A 6000-nucleotide genomic window follows, 5' to 3' on the forward strand; every position below is an offset into this window, starting at 1 on the left:
CCCCTGCGGGGGCGGTCGCTGCGGCGATACTGGCTTCTGTAGAATTGGTGTCTGCTGCGGCAGAGCACGAGTTGGAAGCTCGGGCCCCTGCGGGGGCGGTCGCTGCGGCGATACTGGCTTCTGTAGAATTGGTGTCTGCTGCGGCAGAGCACGAGTTGGAAGCACGGGCCCCTGCGGGGGCGGTCGCTGCGGCGATACTGGCTTCTGTAGCATTGGTGTCTGCTTCGGCGGAGTGTGAGATGGAAGTCCAGGTGCTTGTGAGGGCCGTTGCTGCGGTGAACTGAATTCTGGAGAGGTGAGGTCCAATTAGCTGAGTACGAGATGTGCGCCGGGCTCCTGTGAGTTGAACGGTGCGTCACTACTGCTGGTGGTTTGATGGAGAAGTTTGGAAGATGGTTGATGCTAGACGATTCGAGTTATGAGGGTGCGGTGTGCTTCTCTGATGAGGGCGCGGTCTGTTCGGATGTAACTTTTGTAGGCTTTGGATGACCATCGGCCGAGCGCTTGTATCTGGGGCTGTGAGAGGCCCTTTTGGGCAGCCGTGGTTGCTGCGCCGATGCGGAAAGAATGGCAAGAGAAGTGATCTGCTGGGATGCCGGTATGGAGCAAAACGGATTTAAGATGTTTTTGGAACCAGAAACGTGTGGCGGGGTGATTTAAATCATCTGCGAAGAGGGGTTCGGATGGAGATTTAACTTGTGATCGTCTGAAGCGGATGTAGGCTAGGAGGGATTGATAAGGCTGGATTGGGGAATTGAGATTGAAGATATAGATGAAATGGCCTCTCCCGGCCTGGTCGGTCTTGCTTCGCTTGATAAAAAATGAAATGGTTTCCGAATCGAGCACTGATAGATCCGAAAAGGTGGGGTGAACTGAGGGATCGAATTTGGACGTGGTGGTGATTTCTGAGCATCTGAGGAATCCGAAGAAGGCCAAAATGAACATGGCGTCGAGTGTGCGTGCGGTGTGCTTGGTGTGATAGCCTCTGCGGAGGGTGGAAATGCATTTTGTTAGAATTTCTATGGTGATTGGTTGTCTGGCGTCCGGGTGGGTGGGTTGGTCTCTCTGGATGCCTTTGATGAGCATGGATGCTTGGGGGCTGGCTATGGTTGGGGAGAGTGTGTTGAAGATTAATTTGTGAAAAAACTGAATTCCACTCAGGTATCCTTTAATTGAACTGGCTTGGAGATTTTTTGTTGTGTTGAGAAAGGAGATGAATGAAGTGATGGAGAGGAGAGAAAAATCCGGGAAGGGGAGGTTGTATGAGCGGTGAAACGTTTTGAAATTCCTCCATGCTGTAAGGTAAGAAAGTAGGGTCCTGGGGGAAACGGCTTGAATGATGGAGTTGAGGGAGGCGTCTAGCATGGCTTTTAGAGGGTGGTTCACTTGAAGATTAATTCCGAATATGGAGGGACAGGCGTTGGTAGGGGATCTGCGTCCGGCGCCAGCAGCCTGAATTTCTGAAATGAAAAGCGGGAAAGGGCGTCAGCTATCTGGTTTTTGGACCCGGGGACATGTTTGCCTGTCAGAATGAACTGCTCGCAAGCTGAGATCCATATAAGGCGTCTGAGAAAAGGCATTAAGGCGGGTGAATGGGAGCGGCCTTTGTTGATGCAATGTACCGTTGCTTCGTTGTCACAATGGACTATAATGCTGGAGGCGGACCATTCTTTCCCCCATAAATATGCTGCTACGACAAGTGGGTACAGCTCAAAAAGTGCTGATGACGCAAGAGGCTGCAGTAGACTTGTGAGCTGGGGGGGGGCATGTGGACGTGAACCAGCGGCCTTGGTAAAATCCCCCGAAACCGACGGAAGGAGCTGCGTCGGTAAATAGGCATATGTCGACGGGGAGAGAGACCATGTCATTGTAAAAGAAGGACATTCCGTTCCATTGTTTGAGGAATTTGATCCATAGACTGAGCTCGTCGCTGCATGAGCTGGTTATATGGATCGAATCCTCTAGTGCGTGAGCGGAGGATGCGAGGGAGAGGAGATGCGCAACAAACGGGCGACCTTGCGGGATGATGCGCATTTTAAGTGATTTAAAATGTAGAATGTTTTCGAAATTTAAGTGGCCGAGAATTGATAATAGCTCGCGTTTAGAGCAATACGGCGTGTCTATGAGGGATGAAGCGATCAAAATCGTCCTATCGCTCTTTTCCTTTGGCAGAGAAGCTTGGAATTTGAGCGTATCGAGCTTAATGGCTAGAAATTCGATGGACATGCTGGGTCCCGCTGTTTTTTCTTGTGCGAGAGGGACGCCGAGTTTCGCTAAGACTTCTTGGACTTTGGAAAGATGTGCTGCCGGGACGGAATCGGGCGGCGAGATGATTAAGAAATCGTCTAGTAGATGTATGAGGTAAGGGATGGCGTAGTTGTTAGAGAGAATCCAACAGATTGCCTCTGACAACATGTCGAAAATCTTTGGGCTACTTCTGCATCCGAAAGTGAGGCGTACAGAAAAATAGAATTTCTCACGCCAACGGATGCAGAACAGGTGCCAAAATTTTGGATGTATCGGCATGATTTTGAATGCGGAGGTGATATCGACTTTGGCTAGCCAGGCGCCGCGTCCGGCCAATTTAATCAAAGTGATGGCTTGCTCAATATCGTGATAATGTAATGCGAATTCTTCGAGCGGAATTAAGCTATTGATGCTTGGAAAGGGGGAGCCGTGGGGGGACGAGAGATCGAATATGAGGCGCTTTTTCCCCGAAAATTTTCGCGTGGCGACGCCGATGGGGCTGACCCGGAAAACAGGAAACGGTGGGGCGGAAAAAGGGCCGAACATGAATTTATCGTCAATCTCTTTTTTGATGGGGAGATCGACGGTTTCGGGTTCGGCGAGTGCCGACTGGAGATTAGGGTATATGAGGCTGTGGGAAAGTGGGTTTATGATGCCGGGATTGAAGCCCAGAGAGAAACCGTTTAAAAGGTAATCTGTGAATGCATGATCAGGGTGGAGAGATAATTCGGAAGCTAGGTGTAAAAATTTGACAGGAGTCGAGAGATATTTGTTAGATGTTTTATTGACTGCTTTACTGACTGGGCAAACTACGCGCGCGTGGGTGCCGCCACAATAGGTGCAAGCGTGTAGGTACCGGCAGCGTTGCCTTGTGCACCTGTTTGCGTTGAAGCTTCTGCAAACCTCGTAAGCTGAGGTGTTGATGGTGTCAGGCTTGACTGGGAAGGCTTGGCGATTTGGCAGGCGCGGAACATGGGCGGTGGAAATGGGAAGAGGCATAGTTTCGCCAGGGGGAATGGCGGGAGTGACCAGGGGACAAGCTGTGGTGTTGTGTGATACGGAGCGGCACACCGCGCAAGATATATTTTGTACGCCCAAAAACACCCTGTTGTGGAGCTCAGTGTCCAGTGCTCCCCAGTAGGGGCACTGGTTCCACTGAGCCAACCTTATGGTGCATTTAGCTGAAAACAGCTTGTGATACGTGTAAAAATGTGCCCCCCGTAGGAAAGCGCGAGCTCCGCGACTATGGCGAGATAGTCGCCGAGCTCACGCCTCCTGTGAGGGAACACCGTGCAGACCACGTCAGTGAAGCGGGAAAATGCCATGGTGAATTCTGGGAAGGACAGAGTGCGGGAGTGACTGTGGGATGCGTTCTTGAAAGTAAACGAAAGGTCGCCGTAAGAAATCTGCCGATCTGCTGACGGGGGTGAAAGTGGTGATAGAAGCTGAAATAAATCTATGTCCGCACCTGCCAAAATCTGCGTCCTGATGCTTGTGGAGACGGGGGGTGGTTCCAGGACCGGGGCGTTGCATGGCACCGGTATGGATGTTGCTGTAGCCAGTGAGAAACTTGGGCGTGCCTGTGGTAGAGAGAGGAGGGAGGGAATAGCAGCCAATGGAGCGGCTAACGGAGGCAGTCTCACGTTAGCAGTGGCATCCATGGCGGGGGCCTGAGGGAAGTAGGACGGGCCGTACCCTTGGGTGAGGGGAGGAAAACCTAAAACCTGGGCCTGGGACGCTAACGGAGGCAGCCTCGCGTTAGGTGTTAACTGCGGAGCCGCTGTCCAGGAGCTTGGAGTGATGTGGGGGGAGGGGTTGATAATTTGTCGAACCGCCCTTGAAGGCCGGCTCGCGTTGTCCTGGTAGTTGCGGAAATTTGGAGCCGGAAACGATTCCTCCAAATCACTGAGCTGGAAGGCGGCTGGAGGCAAAAGCTGCTCCTCTGGGGCGCGGCCCAGACTTGCAGACGGCCTGCTGCGGCGGCATGGTGGTTGGGAGTCTTGCCTCGCTGTCGAAGTGGAAGGGCCTGGCTGCGCTCGAGACGATCCGGGATCCTGGTTCGTCTCCTCTGAGGTCGAAGGCGGGGCCTCTGTCTGCAAAGAGGAGTATAGGCTGTACAGCTCTGCTTTGCTGTGCCGCCTGCTGGGGATGACGTCCCGCTTGGCCAAAGCTTGACGCAAGCCTGCGACGGTCCACTACCCGATGGCTGGGATGGCCGTAAGTGCTGAAGCGTACGACGACGCTGGCGAGAGAAGTTGTTGCCTGGTTGGGCGCGGCGAGGCAGTGCAGCGGCGCTTCGAAGTGCGTTGTGCGGACCGACGAAGCTGGCGGCCTCGTGGTGTAGCCTCGGGCTCCTTAGCTGCATCCGCGCCGGGACTGGAACGCTGAAGAGCGCTCGAATGCGCAGGAGAATCCTGAGCGGTAGGGCTGTCGTTGGCGACTGATGTCGGTGTCTCTGACATGTTGCAATGTTGCATTACTGTAGAAAAGGTGCAGGTAAGAAATCTGGTCTTATTTATGCAGAGGCTCGCTTGAGCTGATAGGGTGAAAATCGTGATTGTTGGTAGCGAACCAGCCGAGTTTGATTATGAGCTCCGGCTTCACCTGAACTTTGTTAATGAAACTCGTTTGGATAGATGACGTGGTTGCCAATGGTGAACCGGCCGAGTTTGATTATGTGCTCCGGCTTCTCCCGAACTTTGTTAATAAAACATCATTAATCATATGGTTGCTGTTAACTTTTGACATGTTTTTTTTAATTTACACCGGTCCGTTACTGCAGGGACATTTCCACGCCTTTAAACATGACGTGGCACAAAACGAAATGTGATTGGTTGCTTTACCTGTCAGTCACATGGCCTCTTGGGCGGGCCTTGCCTAAGAAAGCGGCGATACGTTACGCGAGACTAGCACATGACCATCTTAAAACAGCACAAACCAGCTACCATGCTTCAAAACCTACCTAACCAGCCTATGCTGTTTATTTCAACAGGGAACAGGGTTGTGGAGAAAGAAAAGTGTTGGCATTGGTAGTCACGCAGACTGTAACACCCCCAAAATGAGAGATTTTGCTTTTTAAGGTGTGTAGTAATGAAAGAGAAAACAATTTGGGCTCTATTTATTTCTATTTATTCTGTTCAAGAATAAAAACTTTTAATGGAGTTCATTTTCTTACTTATGGTATTAAGCGTCAGAGGTTTTGTTGTAGATTTATATTTAGCCTAGTTGTCTCTGTAAAGCTGAACAACACCGCTTCTGTATTATATAGAAATGTTAAATAACACATTATGCTCATTAGGTATTGTATATACAAATAAATAAATATGCATAAACAGTTGAATTACAAACATAAGTTTCTACTGCATAATGCGTGGGTGGCATAATCACCACATAAAATACAGAACTATTAAAACTGTCTTAAATAACAACAACGGGACAAGAGTGTGGTCAACTTCATGCGGCGCTGCGCAGACCATCATTGCATCAGCATATGACATCAAAGTACCGTGGGAGTTATAAGAAAGCACTGCTTGCTCTTTCCAGCGTAACAACCTCAATTCTGTCCAAAAATGTGCACCCATGTGCCTAGTACCCTATAAGGTCTGCACTTCCTGACATTACCAAGTGTGGACTCAGAGGAGGTTCACAAGACCGAGTGTGCCATTTGGGACAGGGCCTTACTCCCACTCCTCTCTCCCCTCTTCATCTTCCTCTCACTTTTTCCTCTTCCTTAACGTTCACTCCTCTAAGGCC

The sequence above is a fragment of the Triplophysa rosa genome, linkage group LG11 (assembly GCF_024868665.1).
Source record: "Triplophysa rosa linkage group LG11, Trosa_1v2, whole genome shotgun sequence".
Classification (NCBI taxonomy): Eukaryota; Metazoa; Chordata; class Actinopteri; order Cypriniformes; family Nemacheilidae; genus Triplophysa; species Triplophysa rosa.